The following is an 18,872-nucleotide window of genomic DNA, read 5'->3' as shown; positions in this document are numbered from 1 at the left end:
ACCTATACATTACCGATGTTCTCCTTGAAGGGGTTAACTCACACTGCCATTTTAGAAGCCCTGCAAAACAGCCAAGATTTCAGCCCCTGATTTATAAGGCCTGCTTCAACTCCTTCCCAATTCCTCACTTCTTCCAGCAAATTTTACCAATACACTTCAGTCAAAGTACAAAGTTGTGTCTTTTTGAAATCCGATCTCTTAGATACAAACTCATTTTTATACTCTAATGACATTCAACTTAAATTAATCTATAAATCAGCCAGACCTGTGATCATTTTTCCTCTGACTATCCTTCATATAGTGCTATTTAACAAACAGCAAAAATTTCAGCATCTCCTAAAATCTGACATTTAAAAATTCTGCTACTGTTTTATGGTATTGGTGCTTGATTTAAAGAGAAAATCCTTTGTCAGGAGCTGTCGGAGGGACTCAGATCTCTCCCTCCTGTAACACAGACACCACTGTAACTCCATCAGAATTAGACAGGTTACTTCTAGGAGGCTCTATGCAAAATGTCCTTTTCTTCTCCAAACAAAGAACAGTATGAGCAGAAATATGGAAATTAATGCTAGAACTCACCGTAAAAGTATTTTGAGTCTCTGTGACCCACTTTTAGCTTTGAACACCAAGAGACGATTGCAGTAACTAATTCAATTTAGTTAATAATTAACACTAACATTTGTACATTCAACGCATGTAACGCTCTGTCCTAGAAATAGGTTTGAGCTGGATGCACCACGAGCCATTAAGTAGAAGCTGTTTGATTTTCTCAATGTCAGCTATTCCACGTGTCTCTTGGAAGAGCAGCTAGAGGGAAGCAGCTGGAGCTCTACAGCCCCCTTAACTAAAGCATACCGGTGCTCTAAACACCTGTTTGAAGGGGTTTTTTTTATCCACACTGAAAACCTAGTATAAACTGACATTGGAATTATCATCTCTGAGTAAGACAGACTATTTTTCAACGTGTCTTGCCTCAAATAGGTCTATTATCAAAACTCAACAAAAAGATGGTTACCCTGCAGAAAAAAGGAACAATCTTACTCAGAGCACAAAGCACACATATGGAGCAGCTGAGACATGACGCATGCTCGCTCTAGCTAAAAGCAATCAACAGAATTTCTAAAACTCATCAACACCTTTGTGACATCACCCACAGCTTTTCCAGAGAAAGCAGCTCTTCTACTATTTCAAACCACTTGACAACATAATTATTTCCTAAGACTGCAGTGTTTCATTTTAGGAGGCTGGTTGTTGGCTCCTAGCAGGTCTCTTAGATCTGCCTTCAGACCTGAATGAGAGCTATTCAGTTAAGCAATGAGAAACTGTTTGCCATGAACTCCTGCTCCCAGCTCAAAGGTGTTCAACCGCCTCCCCAGCTGTCCTCTCTGCTTTTCAAATGTTCATGTTTTGAGACAGAATCTGAATGTTAAGACCAGAAAGCTGCATCCATTTCACGACGACATTAACCTTACACGTTTTTATCCATTAAGCAGCGAGATCTACAGCAATCCAGTGGCATACTCCTATTCACTTGAACTTCTGTTCCATTACAATACCCACCTCTACCCTCAAGCTTTAAAAGCAACTGCATCGTGTCTACTGGTGATGTAGTAACAGTAGGAGGACAATATACCCCAACAGTCCTTTCAATTCAGAACTTTCAATCAGGCCAATTCATCTCTGTTGAGTACATCTACGTGCACAAGCACAGATAATTATTCAGCAAATCCATTTCTCTGCATGTAAATTTCCAAGTGTATCTGGGCTCGAGATTCAGCTCCAGAACGGCTTATGCATGCAGACAATATTACCCAAAAGTCTAAACATTTTTATGTTTTATATTACGTGCATAGCATAAAACAATCTATTATACACAATGGTATTACTCACACTGTTCAGGAAGTCCCCCAGAGTTCTGACACAAGTATTTTTTCCCTGTTAAGGCATGGAGAAAAGTAGTTGCCAGCTTCCTTCAGTAGAAAAACAGGAAAAAGTTTTCAGAACAGCAATAAGATCAAAAACAGGCCCAGAAAGAGGGCACTTTTATTACGTTACTGTCAGACCTGGAAGAGGTGTTCAGCCATTTTTTCTAATAGTCAAGGTACAAATGCCAGTTATTCTACCCCCTCATATTTAGGGAGTGGGATTCACTATACCTTAAATAGCATTGAGAGCAGCATGTAAACCCAAAGTACTGCACAGGCTAATAGTACCTTGCACTGTATTTTTTCTTCCTGCTAATCTTTTCTTACCCCAGTAAATCATTATAAGTAAATACATCTCATTAAATGTGAAGTATAAATTCAACCCAGAAAACATCACACAAATAGGCCAGCTAATAGCCAGTTAAGGCTTTTATTCTGAGGTTGTAATACTGAAAGTATTAAAAATACAGAAGTATAAAAGCTGGAGACCTGTGCCATTCACTATTCTCCAGCAACAAAATAAAACAGAACTCATTCACCAACTCCAACTGCAAAATGCATGTGCAAAGCCAGAGTTATGTATCCACCGATTATGTGCTGTAATAAGGTATTTGGTTTTGTAACTATAATGCAGAGGTGAGCTGAGGAATGATTCTGCCAGAAAATTAAGACTCCTTATCAGCACCCTCATTGTTGAGGTTTGTGTTAACTAAAGCACCAAAAAGCTTTATCTACGCAAGGAATTTCACTGGTTCAGCTAATACAGCAGTAATTATTGGAAAGTGCTGTTCTGCAGTATGAAAGGAACACAACCCAGCAGGCATCCCACATGCCTTTCTCATCATACAAGATGGCTGTTATGGAGCAAGAAATTTCTTGTGGTTATCCTAATTGTAGATCAGACCAGCCACTGTACTACCTTTCCTCTGCAGCTCTAACCTCATTTTAGAAACCACCTTCTCCAGGCAGTCTTGCTTTATTTTAATTTAAAACGTTACTCTCTGTAGCCATTTAAGTGCTAAGATATTTTAGATGCCACACCGCAGGACAAAGTTATGCTCCTTACAGCCTTTATTACTGGGCTGGGTTTTTCCAGAGATACTCTTCTAGCTAAGTACAGTCAGAAGTTTAATCTTTAAACCACACAGGGAGCATCTTGTATCTTCCCTCCTTAAAAAGCTTTGGGACTCCTACCCTCCCCCAAGGGTGGCTCCAGAGGAGCTGCTGTGGTTCTCAGTGGCAATACCACTGGCATTGGCAGGTTCTACTTGCCTATTAAGTGTTGGGGGGTTTAGGGTTTGTTTGCTTCTTTGCTTTTTTTAAAAACTCAAACTACAGTTACACACTGCTATGCTTGCCCAGAGAGGTGGTGGATGCCTCACCCCTGAAGACTTTCAAGGCCAGGCTGGACAGGGCTCTGAGCATCTGAGCTGCTGTAGGTGTCCCTGTTCACTGCAGAGGAGTCAGACTAGATGGTGTTTAAAAGTCCCTTCAAACTCTACGGATTCTGTGATTCTATGAGGCACACACATCAGTCTGACAGCAACAGGTATAGACTTAACAAGAGGTAGTAATTACCTGCACCATAAAAACACTCCTTCAGGTAAGCAACAAGACAAGGGGCTTCACAAGATATTGCATTTTCACAGAATCACAGAACTGTTGGAAGGGACGTCTGGAGATCACCTGGTGCAATTTCCTGCTAGAGAGAGTTCCCTACAGTAGGTCACACGGGAAAGCATCCAGGTGGGCTTTGAATATCTCCAGGGGAGACTCCACAACCTCTCTGGCCTGTTCCAGGGCTCCGTCACTTCAACAGTAAAGAAGTGCTTCCCTGTGTTAGTATGGAACTTCCTGTTCTTCAGTTTGTGCCTGTTGCCCCTCGTTCTATGGCTGCACATGACCTAAAAAAGTTCAACTCCATTGACTCCCACACTGTAGGTGTTAAGCACTTATGTTCTGCTACAGTCGAGTATCCCACCATGAGTTGGAAGAGACCCACAAGGATTAAGGAGTCCAACTGCTGGCTCTACACAGGGCCACACACCGAAAACCAGACCGCTGCCCTGAGGAGCCTGCTCCATGCCCACAACTCTCTGGTGAAGAACCTCTTCCTGATACACAGCCTGATGGTCCCCAGCCACAGCTTCATGCTGATCCCTTGGGTTCTACCACTGGTAGAACCAGATTATGTAGTACATTATTTCATCAACTGCTACTCTTAAGGTAAGCAAACAAGAACAGGTGGACCCTCCCTTAACGCTACCAACCATGTGCACAGATATAGAGATAGCAGAAAAAGAATTCTATCAGTTTTATACCATGTGTAAGCATACTCTACAAGCACAGCTCATTCTGCTGGTCCCCAATAGATTATAATCCATCTTCCACTTATGTGGAAACCATTGTCCAAGCACACTTTTTAAAAACCATGTGATGAAATGTAAACACTAGAAAAAAACACTAGAAAAACAAAACACTAGAAAAATTCATTATGTGTTTTGGCAAATGATTTCCTTAAACATTTTTTCCCCCATTATGACCCTCCCTGACATATACACATCAACCAGCATATCAGTTTTTCTGTTTGGTTTTCTCTTTGTTATGTTTATCAGCATCTTTAAAAGCAAAAAGGTAAACTGATCGCTCTCCCTCCTCCTATGCACAAAGGAAAGCACTCAGTGCCTTTATGAAGAGAATCATTTGTTTTGGAAAAAGAACTCCTAAAGACCATCATGCAAGACTAGTGAGAGAAAGGTGTTCAAGACTTGCATCAGGGCCTCTTACATGCTACACATACAGTAAGTAGAGGCTAATCATATCTCAGACTGCACACTTGTGAATTCATCCACCAGCAGGCCAGTCAGGATAACACAAACCAGGCTCTTAGCAGCACATGCTACACCAAAGCAGCTCTTCAGCTTCTCCTCCTCACACACAGGTGCTTTACAAGTGCTATGCAGTTTTCAGCAAGAACTGAAATTCAGTTTTGTAGCAGGAACAAATGAGTTGGGGGAACTGAAGGTTCTTTTTACCAGAAGGGAATCTACAAAGCAAAAACATACAGTAAGGATGTTTCACAGAAAGAAGCCCCAGCTAACTGGCTAGCCATGCTGTCAGCAGAATCCACTGACTAATCCAGAGGAAAACTTCTGGTTTGGTTTAGGAACCGGTTACTTCAGTTTTCATTCCTGCCATCAAAGGTTGCCAGTGACCTAGGCAAATTAATCCAATCCAGGCCTCGTTAAAAACAGTAGCTTAAATGTCAGTAGCTGCTCTCCTTATGGCACACTCAGCAGCATCTGTGCTCAGAGCAGGGAGGTGGTGTGTGTTGAAATCTAGATGTGGCAATGCAGCTCCATGTGTGAGCAGAGACATCAGCGTTCTTTAACTAGTGTCTGTTAAATTAAGTAGTGGCATACAGACATGGACAAGTCCCAATAGTAAGAGCTCCCTTTAGTCTGGGCTGATTCCACCCCAGATTTTAGTAATGAATGACACTCAGAGATAGTAATGAACCTTTTTGTGCATCTCCACCCCAACTGAACTTCAGTGGTTGTTTTCAAGAAAATATCAAAATAAAAACCCACTGCAATAAGCCTGCTTCAGCAGGGGGTTGGACTGAATGATCTCCATTGAGATCCCTTCCAACCTCTACAATTCCATGTTTCTACATGATCCCAAGAAAATAATACAATAACAAGCAGCAGCATGGAATCCTAGCTCTCCTACTTACTAAGAGTCAGAAAATTATTTGGTATACTTTGTGTAAGTGTGCATGTGAAGCAACTGGAGAAGTCTGGGTACGGGCCAAATGCTGCTGACAAGACACAGCATACCATCGCATGTGATATGAACATCCGTGTTTCCTTTAACACAACAGGTAAAGAACAGTGAAAGAAGCCTTCCTAGAGGTAAAGCAGCAGCTTGAACTACAAAGAAGTGGTGCTCTGGGTAAAGGTGTTTAGTTAATGCAGCAGGCAGGTGAAAACAAAATATAGCAGCACAAAACAGGGAATACCTTCATACAAAATAAAAAGAAATTAAACACTACTTAAAAAAAATACATGAAAGGAGTTTCTTCAACTCCTTTAAATAACCAGCATTTACACTGTAAGGTCTAAAGATGTCAGCAGGGGCCTAGCCAAACCCATTTAAACAGTATCATTACTACCAACAGACCAAGTATGATTTAAGGGCAAACCAACCCTAAAGTTGAAGTATGAAGTATGAAGGACAGGCTTGTAAAAACCTACATTCCCAGTTACTTGTGGTAAGATTTAGCACTTCCCATTTTCTGTGACAAGCCAACTGATGAGTAGCACATCACGAAAGAGTCTAAAGCACTGGTGGTCATGTGGGAACGGTAACAGTCTGGCACGTAGGAGAATATACAGAAATAAGTACCTTGCTATCAGGACAGACAAGAGATCACACAGAATAGATATGGACTATCTTTCATCATTACCCAACTCATACTGACAAAAGAAAAAAATTAACGGTGTGTTTGTAGTATCCAAAACAGTATCATGTGAGTAAACAGTAAAAGGGAGGTAAATAAAGGAAAAGGAAGAACTGCCATTAGCCTTCTAGAGAGTAGCTCATAGTACCCTCCAGACAGAGGAATGATCTGCTGACAAAAACTGGGAAAACAGCAGTGCATCAAGAAAAGGCATACGGTAGCAAAAGAAAAAAAGCAAACTATGCAATGCAGGGGAAAAACATACCATCATCCACAAACAAGAATAAGCAATACGAAAATTCCCCTTCCAGTAACAGCAATGAAACATCAGAAAATACCATTTAGAAATATTGTGAAATCATCTCACAGAAGATTCTGAGAAAGTTAGGCACGTCAAGATAAATCTGACTGTTGCTCCTCAGCTCTGTAGTTCAGCAGTGTCTCTGCACGTAGACAGCCCTGGAGCAAACATCAGAGAGTATTTTTGGTCAGGAGCTGCACATGCCTCTTTTTATCGCATCTGCAGCCCTTTCATAAGGAACACCATCCCTCCAGTCATTGATGCAAGTTAGCAACTTGGATCATTTACATAAAACAATTTTGGTTATGTCACATCCAGACAACAACTATGGGGATTAAGGAAAGGTTCTTCACCAAAGGGCGGTGGGCACAGAACAGGCTGCCCAGTGCAGTGGGCATAGTCCCAATGCCAGAGTTCAGGGAGCATCTGGACAGAGCTCTCAGACATCAGGTTTGGATTTTGGGTGGTGCTGTGTGAAGCTGGGAGTTGGACTCAGTGATCCATATGGGTCCCTTCCAACTCTATGACTCTATGTAGTTTCCTGATCAGGTTACCATTTAGGAAAACGTGGAGCAAGAACCAACCAAATGAATTTGATGTTTCAAATGAGTTTCGGGAAGTTGGCTCAGGTGTTCCCAGGCCATGGCTCCACTCTGATGCCTGAGGAAAGCCAAGGCTGGTGACCCCAACCAGTACACTGTCAGTTGAGTCTCCAAACCACATCCTTGGCCACAGCACCCAAAATCTGCAGCAGTTTAAAAAAAAAAACACCCCACCACACTTCCATGACCAGAATAGCCCAACTTTCTTTAATGCAGCTGAGACACAGCAGTAAAATGTAAGATTTCAACTGAGACAAGACCTGAACACTCACAGAAGATGCTTAGGAAATGGAAAAAGAATGTTTGCAAAAAAAATCCACACTGAATTCAGAATATCTTGTCAACACAAGACAGCTTTATAACCTCAGAAGACTGCTTCTGTCACACTTCTCCAACTGATTTGATATTTGGTATATTTGCCCAGGATAAACAGTCCCTCAAACTCAATCATGCCTAGAAATGCATCCGGTAAATTACAAGTTGGCCAATGATTAATGCTGAGTCCCAGGATAATAAGTTATAGAATGAGCTCTTTATGGTTAAGAAAGCAGAATGTGCTGCCTCCTTAGATATGTCTGCCAGAAAATACACTGAAGACTTTCAAGCATGCTGGCAAATCAAGAAAAAAAAAAAAGAGGGGAGCGGGGTATTATTTACAACCTAAAGCTCCAGAGTATTTCCCATATGCTGACAAAGAGACTAAAACGTGTGTTTTCAAGGTCAAAAAAGCAGCATATTAGCCCACAGGATTTCAAACAAGCTATCAGAGATAACTATTCTCATTCCAAGTTTCAAATATTACATGGTGTAATGCATGTAGACGAGAGCTCTTCTGGGGAAGAAGCAAGCAGAAATCCTTTACCTTCACAGGAGGCACCTGCATGACTAAGAACCACAAGATGCTCTGCACCTCACTATATCCTTATGGATGGCCCTCACAAATGAGGAAAGACTGGGAAAGGAGTGACAAATCACCAGCATCAAGCCTTTATTTCTAGAACCCACCACCATTCAGGCAGAACTTTCCTTAAAATGAAACAACCAGTCCCTGAATGGTCTAAGAATGGGTGCTTTGTTGCACTTCCCAACATTTTTCAATACAGTAATACTAAAAGTAAAACTGATCAGTTTTACTCTATTTAAGTTTCAGTTGCCTCACATTACAAAGATCTCCAGTGAAACTCATTCCTCTGTGGTTACTCAAATTATATTTGATTCAGCTGATAAGGAAAATCAGGTTTAGCCTCAAAACAGTCTGGATCTTTATCTGCTTCTTTTAAAGCTTTGGAGTCGAAATAGCTTCAAAACTACTGAGCACACACAGCTTCTCTTCACATGGAGTGCACTGGCAATGTGGCTACCAAAATCCTCACAACACGCCATTGTGTTTGAGTGGTCATACGAAACCAAGCACCGCAGCCAGAATCAATAACCGCAGGTGCACGGCAACTATGGCAATTCAGTATCTGCTCACCTCAGCAGCACAGCTGAAACATGCATTAGTTTCGCAGATACTGCAGTTCACCCTGAAGTTACACTCGGAGTTATCACTACTGCCGATTCTCCTCGAGCTGTTCCTATTGCCACAGCTATTTCAAGCAACAACAAATGCTTAAGCAATCAACGTGACCACTGTCTCCAGAAACCGGACATCAGTTCTCCATTGAAATGCTGCGGTATCTGAGTAAGTTGTGAACACCTTGGGATAACCCCGATGATGAGATTCAAACAACACATCGCTGAAGGCTGCGTAGCTTTTAACTTGCTCTTCCCTGAAAAAAAACGCAGGTTGTGGCAGGTTGCATTTGTGGGACTTGGAGTTGATTCTGAAATGTGCTTTCTGCTCCCAAAGGTTCCAGCCTCCATGAATGACACGTGTCAGGAACACGTATAAGATGAAAAGAGAATGCAGAATCTCCTTTTGTAACAGGTTGGTCCGAATCTGTCTGCAAGAGAAGAGAACTGCATAGGAAAGTGAATAGGGAAGCTCTTTGTCTTAGAATCGAGCAAGTACTACCCATGCTCTTCTTCTGTATCAGAAGTCATGTTTTTAGAAATACCGTCTGATCTAAATTTAGACAAACTTGTAACTTGCATACATATCAGCAACGTTTCCTGACAGCAAGATGTGTGAGGAAAAGGTAAGGCTTTGAAAGGTTTGACTACGGCACACACAAAGGGGTAACGCTTTCAACAAATGCCATTTCTAAAAGCCATGAGAAGGCACACAGAGCCTGGCTGCCCACACAGTGCCTGCTCAAGTTACTGCCCCTTGCAAGCCATCTGACTCAAGGAACAACCTGAAAGGCAACAGGTCCTTGCTGTTAGAACAGTGACTTCTACTTACCATCTGTGAGTACGTGGCCCGAGTTTGCATAACCATACCTGCCAACAGAACTTTTAGAAGTACTTCAGGTACTTTTTGGTACTGTGACTTTGCTTGTTATGCTGCAGCAGCCTCCCGTGTTAAAAATTTTAGGAGTCCGGCAGAGGAAAGCCACACTGCAAAGCCCCGAGGTGTTGATTCTGAGGCTATTCAGAATATCTTTGCATAAAGTTACACTTTCATACCGTTATGTCCTGTATCTTAAAGCGTTGCACTCAGTTTCTAATGTCTCTGAATCATCTTCCATGTTTAGAACTCAGCATAAGCCTGGACTTCTACCCTTTTACAACGCTTTCTACAGAGCTAATAAGTGTCTTACTTAAATGGTGAGTTACTGAGGAATCCACTGAAACAGTTTCCAGCAGCCTGGCTGAGCAGTCAGGGTGTGGCAGGGCAGACAGCTCCCTCCAGAGCCATTCTCTGGCTGATAACACATCTGCTAACAGCAAAGAACTCTTACAAGGAAAAATTTCAATGCATCAGCACTTTCTCTGAAGAGAAAGACATAGCATGAAGTTACTATGTAATGAATAGTACTGTAGTCTAGACTTAGTTTACCTAAAGTCTCTAAGCTTACATCCATCTTACATCCAACTTACAATCCCACCAGTCTGATTTTTATTGGAAAAATACTTGCTCTTGGTTTTTTAACTGTTTGGGTTCAATGCGTTTTCTCTACACCAATGTGCAATCGCAACAGCCAAGAACGGAGTTCTCTGCGAGATTTATGAGGCACTGACAGCCACAGCCACATCCAACCCCCACCAATACCCAATCTGGGGCACTCCAGCCATGGCACAGACCAAATGATTCAATTACGATAACAGAATTTCATTTCTCGTTTATAGGCACCACCACGTTAGTAGGACCTTTGATTTATGGCAATATTTGTATATTTTAATCTAGATGATGGCATTATGCGTGCCAATGAAAACAATCAGAATACTTACAGCCCATTCACGTCTTAAAAACAACAAGAGGAACACAAAGTTGGAATCCCCAGGGCAAAAAAAAACTAGAAAAACATATAAATTAAATTCAGAACCCAAAGTATAGTCTAATTTTTGCAGCTAGCTGATTGGAAAGAACTGCAGAGGAAAATAATAGCTAAATTTAAGCACGTTAAATGGATCAGAGTTAATGAATCACCTCTATTACTTGCAACACGTTTTAAAATGAAAGAAAAGGTAGATTTTTTTAATGCATTAAGAAATTCATCCTCCTTAAAATGGAGCTCTACTCGGGTTTTTTATGAAGACAACCTGTGGTGGTGAGCATATATTCCCACTATGTGCCACTTCCTCCTAATTCCAGCATACAAGACAAGTAAAGCCTTTTCTGCACCATTTGCTGCTCCACACCATCTAAAAGAACAGTGTTTGGCCTAAATTTAAATTATATAACCCCCGCTTCTTTCCATGGGAGCTTTACAAATGTAAATAAAGACAGCTTTTGGTCCTGACATGGAAACCTAATTTAATTTTGAATGAACTAGAACACAGCTACGTTTCTTACACACAGCTACATTCACTCTTTACAGCTACCAACTGCCAGACAAAAATGAGAAGTGTGCTGCAAGTAAGTACACCTTCTGTGTGCCTGCAAGATGTGAACTTCTTAAAACAGCACTTTATGATTCCCCAGAACAAAGCAGGAAGGGTTACTCATCACTTTCTTGCCTTCCGTGTCAGGCTGTTAACCTCTGTAATACATACCCGCCTTCCATCACTGAAGTACTACTTCCATTCATGGCAAAGGATAAATTAATGAAACTTTCAGGCTTGATGTCTAATTAAGACTTAAAATACACAGAAATTGATGTTAAAATCCCCAAAGTAATTGTTACATTAATGACACACAAACTATGGCAGCCCACAAATACTGCAGTAGAAAAAGGAAGTCACAGCCACCAAACAACTTGCAAGAGAGGTGATTTTCAAGCATTTCACTAGGTTTTTAATATGATACTATAAACCACCTTTTTGTGTGTTTCCCTGTCCCCCCCAGGCTCCAGGCAACAGCACTTGCACTGAAAACCTCAAGTAAAACAATTCTTCTACCAAAATCACAACATCTTCAGTGCTGCCACTGTAACCATTTTCTGAGGTCATCGTTTTTTTCCTCCAGGTTGGTTTTATAACCTTCATAAGGAGAGAGAGGCAAGGCAGAAGAGTTAACTGATTCTACCACATCATAAAAACCTGTGGTTTTTTTCCTGACAGGCAAGGAATCTGAATTTAAAGTTCAGAGAAGACTCTGTAACGTCCTTTCTGAATTACAGGTACTAACCTTGCAAATGCAGCATTCCTCTATATCACAGGATTTCTACTTTAGTTTTGCGTGCTTTGTTCTCAACACAGCTACCTAGTTACAGTTTAAAAAGAAGAAGAAAAAAGCAAAGCTGTGTTGACCTATGAGACGAGTCAGGAATGTAATGTGGTACAGCAGCAGAACAGGGACCTGAAGTAATAGCTACAAGGGAGCTCTGCTCTTGCATAGCATAAATCACACACAGGAGCTGTACAAATTTGAATGCTCAGGCTTTCCCTCCAGCCATACAAATTATGCAATACATACTGCCTCTCTGCTGCATACACAAAAAATACTTCCAAAGAAATGGTTTCAAGAAAATACTGCAAACTACTGGAGCAATCACCTGCCAAAAAATTGTCAAAATGTTTAGAAAGATCTTTACTTCCTACCACCAACCTGCATTTGCTCAAAGGAATAAAGGGGAAGGTGCTATTTGGATAGTCTCAGCTGCTTAATCTGCACATCCACTTAATCTATGCTGAGGGAAGTTAATGCTCTTTTGGCCTTGAGGTATGACGAGCAACGGGATCGCTCTCCCTTTCCACTTCCCTAGCAAAGAAATAGATGTGCGATTCCGTGCTACATACCATGAAAGAATAAGAAAGCATGAGGGGAAAACAGAAGCTAGTTACCAACTGTGAACTTCTGACACAACTCGACATCAGTTCCTGTTGCCCTCAAGATTAAAGAGGGCTACTTACTGAGTCAATTCGTAGCATTTGTTGTTACAGAAAGTTTTGCAGGCAGATAGTGTCAGCTGAAAAAGGAGATCCTACATAGAACAAGCAATTACAAAGGGCTGAAGCCTTTCCATTGCCTGGCATGCTCGTCAGGACAGAGTACGGGGCCCGTCTCCTTTGTGATGTTACTGCGCTGCTGCCATCTCTGCTGCTTCACACAGAACCTACCTCTGTCCACAGACAGGGAATGCTGCAGCACTGACATTTGCATTGTTTGCATTATACATCCTGCTTGCTTTGCTTTGTTATCAAGGGAGCTGCATCTAAGATAGGAAGCAAAGTCTTTCAGATTAACAGTTGTTTTCTACTGCTTAAAATAGTCAGAAGGAAGTCACAGTTTAAACAAACAGTTGCACTGTACGGAGATCAACACTGCACAAACCTTACCAAGCTTTTTTTTTTTCCCTTTTGCTATTAATTTTAGATAGAACAGCTTTCAAGCCTATATGCATGATATTAAATGCAATACAGTGCTACATTGCTTTTGATGTGTTCTTATCTAACGTTTCATACCAAACCAATTAACCTAACCCACGTCCCTGGAAGCACTGGTCTCTGTCAGGCAACATCAGGAAACCACCGCTTCATGCCCCTCTAATAGCACGTTATCTGATGGAAGAAATTCAAAGAACAACACAGAATGAGGCTGTATTTAGACAACTACCAGACCCGTGCACTCCACGATGAAATTCTGAGCTCAGTACTTCCACTGCAAAGTCAGAAAAAAAAAGATGATGATTTGTTCCTGTTACAGGCAACAGCAGCGCAGCATTAATATCTGGTTTAGCAACTGCTGTATTTACAGGCTGGATGGCACCAATCTTGCCCTCAATCCTATGGCACACGCACACATGCAGACAGTGAGTGCTTAATCTCAGCAGTGGGAATTAGCCAGGAGGGGCACTCAGACTTCCAGGACACTCTACGCTGAGAAGGAAAGCTGAACACAGTGAACTTTACAGGCTCCTAATGACACACAGCCTGCAGTACTCTTAAGACTTTAAAAGCCGAAACCAACCCTATAAGTCCCGGTCTCCCACATCCCATCTGTCCCACAGCTACTGAAGTCGGGGCAGCTCCCCAGTGCCAGCACCTTCACCTACTCAAGCACTGCACAGCAGGGCAGCAGGCCTGGCTAGCTGACATCGAAAGAGAAAAACAAGCCTGCTCTCGCTTCAGCTGGAGAGCTAACAATAGATGTGGTGCATTCCACATCTCAAACAGAGCTGCAAATAATCCTAGCATTTTTCACCAGAGTCACATGCAGTGCACAGGCCACGTCACAAGTCTTCCCCAAACTGCAGGAATGCTCATCCAGGGGCTCCCTGAAGCCATTTCTTACAACCTCTGAAGATGAGTTCAAGCATACAGATTCCAAGGAGGTTCAAGCTGACAGATTCTTACTGTAGATACAAAGCTAGAAAACAGAAGTTCCCATTTTAGGACCTATTTTGCAAACGAGGCCTATCAAGAAATTTTAAAATGCCAACTAAACTTCAGATTGATAGTTTGGCTGGCAATTATCCAGTTAATCACCCCCAAAATCTTTACAAGAACAGAACAGTATCCTTACAGTTGTAACTGCATTCCAAAACATCATATTCAGTTGCTCAAAAACGACATTCAATTAACTCCAGAATTTGCAACGATAACAACAGAAAAATCAGATATGCAGCTTTAGACAAAACCATTGATTCTGCTTCTAATTTCTAAAAAGACTGCAGTAAGTACAGCTTTAGCAAGTGCTAGACATCATCACTTGTCATTACCTTCTGAAATTTACACAGCACACATCTGATAGTAAGCTCCATAAACAACACTTCTTTTGACCGAACATAACGAAGCTCCCAAACCCTAAGAGCTAAAACACAAAACAAGGACAATGGCTGCATGCACTGACAGATGTTTAGAACCCGGTAGCAATCAAACTGTCTTGATTCCATTACATTTTTTGGTAGCACCTTCATGATGTCTGGTCTACAAACCCTACCTACAGACATTGCCTTGCAATGGTCTGGAGGCCATCTACAATGAGAGGGAATGGCCTTATGTTGCTCCAGGGGAAGTTCAGGTTGAATGCTAGGAAATATACCTTCTCAGAGCGGTGAGGCAGTGGCACAGGCTGCCCGGCGATGTGGTGGAGTCACCGTCCCTGAAGGAGACCAAGAACCATGGAGATGTAGCACTGAGGGACGTGGTGAGGATGGGTTGAGTTGGACTAGATGATCTTAGTTGTCATTTTCAGTCTTAATGATTCTATGACCTATACACGCTTCCAATCCCAGAACAAGCACCAGGAGAGTGCACTTAGCAGGTCGAGCTGACAGAGACATCCACCACAAAGCAAAACCAAAGCATGTGTTTTGTCAATAACTCCACTGACAGAGGTTTAAAATCCAAGTGTGTCTTTCATATTTTCACGTGTCTCCCTTTGCTGGCCTTGACACAGGTGACAGCACAAAAGCAACACACGTCCGAATGGAAAGCCATACTGTTGGAAAAAGCGCAGCACCACCACCATCACTTAGCTCATACCCCTCTATTTTACTCAGTGCAGTGAGGCAAATCTTGTACAGCACTTGCCACAGCCTAATGAAAAGAATGGGCACTTCACCCCACTCCCATACCCTTTCTGGTATGTTCTTTGTTATCTGAAGTTTAGCATCTGATAGAAAGGTAACCAGCATTAAGTTACTCAAACAGAGGTACTCAGCAGCATAGGGCAGACTAAAGCCACTCCACCAAGAAAAAAAACCCTAATATTACCTTGCAGCAACACAGCATATAATCAAAACTAAAAGGTTTCCACATTTTTGTACCATTCTGCATCAAGCAGTTGCCACACTGACAATTTTTAGTGAGAATTCAGCAAGTTTGGAGAAGCAGGTAATCCATGATTATCAGTTTCAGGTTTATCTACTAAGTCTACCAACTAGCTATGCAGAACATTAAAGTTTGCTAACACAGTAGCAGTACTTCCAACACTTTGAGCCTGCTATGAAATGCAAATAAGCCAGGTACAAAGAAGACAAGCTGCTCCTATCTTTTCAGGCAGTATTTCTGCTAGACACAGAAGCCATGACTACTGCTAATTACATCTCAGTGAAATTAATTCTCGTGGTACAAAACAAAAGAGCTTCAATCAGAAAATTATTTTCAAGTAAAATATTTTGCTCTATGAACAATTAGCTCAAATTGCATGAGAAGAATATACTGACTGCAAGTCATACAGTACTCTTCAATACGCTAGGCTTCCTGGACGGTTTTTAAACCACATGAATTGTTATAGTAGTACACCTCTTTCCAATGAAAACCTGAAGTTTCTCCTGAAATGACGTACTACAGACAGACTGCAGTTTTGTATGCTTCACATTGGAATATATAGGATTTTGTCCCCAATGAGAAAACCCCAAACGTGGTAGCTGTGAGCAGAAGACCGTACTCATTCAGTTCATGCTGAACAAGTTCTAGTCCAACCTGAGCAGAGACTCAGCAAAGCTTTACCCAAGATCACTACCACTGTGTTTTCAGCTGGTGTTCAGAACCTCACTCAGGCCACGGAGGAACATCGGTAAGACTTGCAGAAGTGTTTGATTCACCAGTGGTTACCTCTCTGAGGTCAGGGTGGATGTGAAGCACTGAATGGGGAAGTGGATTCAGCTGTCAGGTTTGGAAGGTTCCTGAATTTAACCAGAATCCCCCCGCAAAAAAACCAGAAGTACAAACTACTGGTAAAAACCTGCTAACGTAACAAATAAGTCTTCAAAAGTTACTTAAGAACTAATATCAAAGAAGTAATTTCCTACTCTGGAGTTTTACACTAATTACTGTAGAGAAGTAGCAGATGCCATATTATGACTTGGTTCTTAACAGAATTTACATCTGTATTGTATTTCTCATGAAAACATCCTGCATGCAGAAATAACTATAAGGAGGGCAGTTTTAGAATACAAATTCAGATAGAAGTCATTGATACAATACTTGGAAAAAATACATCAAGTGCCATTTTGTGAAGTCTGTGCCGCATCAGAACCACAGGGTAATGGAATTCTGTGCCTTCCTACCTCCAAAGAGAGAAGCTGAGAAAAATACCTGAACTTAGAAGAGGATGGAGTAAGAACTCTGAATGACACCAACACACTGAAAAATAACTCTGTGAAAAGTTCAGTTCTACACTTAGGCATACCCCAGGGTACAGATGCAAGATAGCAATAGGACAGACCAGGTGACAATGAGACTTGGCTGCAGAGGAGATGCAGACCCAGAGGAGAGCAGCAAAAGCGGCAGAAGGTCTTGGGGAAAAGCAGCCCGCAGGGAAAGATAAATGAGACCAGCTATCTTAATCTCAAAAAGACTGAGGGGAAAACAATCCCTCGTGTACACAAGAGGTAGCTTAAAAGAGAATAAACTGCTATGTCTACAGTTAGCAAGTATAGAAGGCTTAATTTACAGAAAGTGATTTAAGCCACACAGTAAGAGAAAAACTCCTGATAAAGGCAATACCATGCATTTAACTAAGGTGCCCGAACTACAGTCTACATGCCAGACCAATTTTTCTTGCAGACTGTCTGCCCAGACCACCCCCTGGCATTGTTTTTCCCCAGTCTCCCAAAATAAGGCCAGTGTTATTTTGGAAACCTGCTCCTTCTTGCACTGAGAGTACCACAACACCTCCCTCCCTTAATAACCACGTTTGCACCTGTCAGATAGCCAAAACACATGCAAAGCAACCCATTCCATCATTAATTATAGAGCAGTTGCATCTCTTAATTATCTAGGAGTCAGAGTGGACTGTTCCATTATATAAGACACGTGAATGTTACACCTGTCTTTCAGTTACATGGCGAAGGAGAGATCAAGATAGACAAATTCAAAGCACCACAAGATCAACCCACACGGCCTGACCCACACAAGCACTGGGAATGAGTGCCAAGGATCTTCCCAGCCCTCCCATAAACACTGACAGGTAAATATTGATGCATCTTAAGTTTGGTTCGAGTCAGTGGCTCCGATTATGCACAGCATGAGCAGAACACAGATTCCTTGTGTTTCAGTACTCCTGTCTGCTACACACACGCTGCTGTAATCATAATTTTCAACTTCCTACATTCAACTTCCTACAGCGTATCATCTGCAAACTGAACAAGGACTACTGAGAGCTATGCTGATTTCAGGTAGCACGCAGGGGTGTATATCAAGCAGTTCCAAATCTCTTGGCGTGCTGTATTTGGCTTATTAGTCCTATTTTTCAAGAGCCCGAGAACTCACACTAATATAGGTTTTTGAAAGGTAACTTCCAAAGTTAAAAAAGTGCAAGAAATAACTGCTGAAATTCAGGCTGAGTGTATGTAAGAGGAAGGAGCGATTTACAGCTGTAAAATCACATACAGTCTTAGTTACATACTTACTCCTCTCGCCCTTCCCACCTCTTTTCACAGACTACCTCTCACTAAAGAGAAATGGACTGACAGTGAGCGAACAGCTACGGTTCTTCTGCTCTTCACTGTTTCAATGCGTAGTGACTTTTTCCGCGTTAGTCAGACCTCATTCTGAATACCAAATTCAGCATTTATTTGTGGTTTACACACAGCATCATCAAATATTGCATCTAACTCCGGTTAGAACCGGAGTTCTAACTTGAACCCAGGTATTTTTGGCACTGAGGAGCCAAAGGACAGTAACTGCACCAATCTTCTGGTCTCAATCAATCGAGGATGCTCTTGGGCTCTTTCCCTTTAGCGGTTGTATGATGCTTTCTGTGCCGTATTACGCTGTGTCTGTGCTTTGAAGAACTAAGGAATATGCTAAATTATTTAACGTTTTGAAAGATTAGGCCCCACAGCCTCAAGTTAGTCGATAAGTAAAGAAGTCGGGACAGAACTAATGAGCATCCTGACAACTCCGAACAACTCATCCAATACCAAAGGACAGAATCTCTTTAATGCCGAAGCAGCAGTCGGTTCTTCCAGAAAACACTGAGCAGAGACCATGAAATCATCCTCTCTTCCAGCAGTCCCCTTTCATTACAGACTTTCCAACCTCCGCAACAAAAAAAAGACAACCTTAAAAAAAAAAAGGCAAAAAAGCAGCCTTCAAACCACAGCCCGCCTTTCTTTCTGCAAGGCAGAAACCAGTCCCTGTTA

At 41.8% G+C, this 18,872-nt stretch overlaps 1 protein-coding gene across 16 annotated transcripts in view; it reads right to left on the bottom strand.

Annotated features, from left to right (window-relative positions):
- ENAH (ENAH actin regulator) overlaps positions 1–18,872 on the bottom strand; it is a 131,836-nt gene that overhangs the window by 56,357 nt on the left and 56,607 nt on the right. The window contains exon 1 of one of the 16 annotated variants that reach the window (XM_046938384.1): positions 1,891–12,029. The exons of 14 other annotated variants lie outside the window; for them this stretch is intronic. The gene's annotated coding sequence lies outside the window, so the exon portion shown is untranslated. Of the gene's footprint in view, positions 1–1,890; positions 12,030–18,872 lie in introns of those variants that run through there. One more of the 16 variants, XM_046938383.1, reaches the window with a different exon arrangement.

Source organism: Gallus gallus, chromosome 3 (assembly GCF_016699485.2).
Source record: "Gallus gallus isolate bGalGal1 chromosome 3, bGalGal1.mat.broiler.GRCg7b, whole genome shotgun sequence".
In the NCBI taxonomy this organism is placed as follows: Eukaryota; Metazoa; Chordata; class Aves; order Galliformes; family Phasianidae; genus Gallus; species Gallus gallus.
This window is presented reverse-complemented; position numbering and strand designations above follow the sequence as displayed.